At 36.3% G+C, this 782-nt stretch overlaps 1 protein-coding gene across 1 annotated transcript in view; it reads left to right on the forward strand.

Moving 5' to 3' along the window:
• The window catches only part of DLG2 (discs large MAGUK scaffold protein 2), a 2,099,601-nt gene that overhangs the window by 408,364 nt on the left and 1,690,455 nt on the right, over positions 1-782 (forward strand). The window lies entirely within an intron of this gene.

Below are 782 nucleotides of genomic sequence, written 5' to 3' on the forward strand. Positions count from 1 at the left end.
TAGATAATACCTATTGTGCCTATCCTACAGTGGTACAATAAGGATCAAATGAAATAGTTATAAGTAAAGGACTGACAGCTAAGTGCTCTGGTTATTGCATGCATTCAGAGACATGAGCAGAACGCTAAATGCCTCGTAGGAATATTCCAAGTTTTAGATAATGTTTTAGTTGTTTGGTATTTTAAATCGAATTTCTTAAGTGGAAAACATATTCAATTGTGTGAATTAGAACTGCTTGGTAAATGGACTAAGTGGATACCATGCAAATACCACAGTGGTTGTGGCAGAAAGTTAGGTTTCTTAACAAGAACAGAGAGGTACCCAGGTGGAGAGAAACCACTACAGGAAACATGTCAGACTAGAAAGGAAGCATGGTATTGAGGTAAGTTGTAATTGGAAGCCAGAGAACTTGGGTTATTGTCTTTCTGCGCTTACTATCTGGGTGTACTTGAGCAAATCACTCGGCCTACCTGTGCCTCAGCTTCTTAATCTAAAGTGAAAGGCTTTAATTAGATAACTTATGGGTCCTTTAAACTTATATTTATAACACTTTGACAAACTAGAGAAATCACTTATTTTAGAGAATCCAACATTGCCCTATTTGTTTCAGATTAAAATCTCTTAATGTACTCAAACACCTGCCCCTTCTGATTAAAAGTAATTTTTCAGCTCAACTCTATTTCTCTCTTTACTCTCCTTGCCAATGTGTAAGAGGAAATTTCCTTTCCTTAATGCCACTAAGCCATGGCTATGAAGGTTTTTATGTTTGTTTGTTTTAGAGA

The sequence above is a fragment of the Hipposideros armiger genome, unplaced genomic scaffold (genome assembly GCF_001890085.2).
Source record: "Hipposideros armiger isolate ML-2016 unplaced genomic scaffold, ASM189008v1 scaffold_79, whole genome shotgun sequence".
In the NCBI taxonomy this organism is placed as follows: Eukaryota; Metazoa; Chordata; class Mammalia; order Chiroptera; family Hipposideridae; genus Hipposideros; species Hipposideros armiger.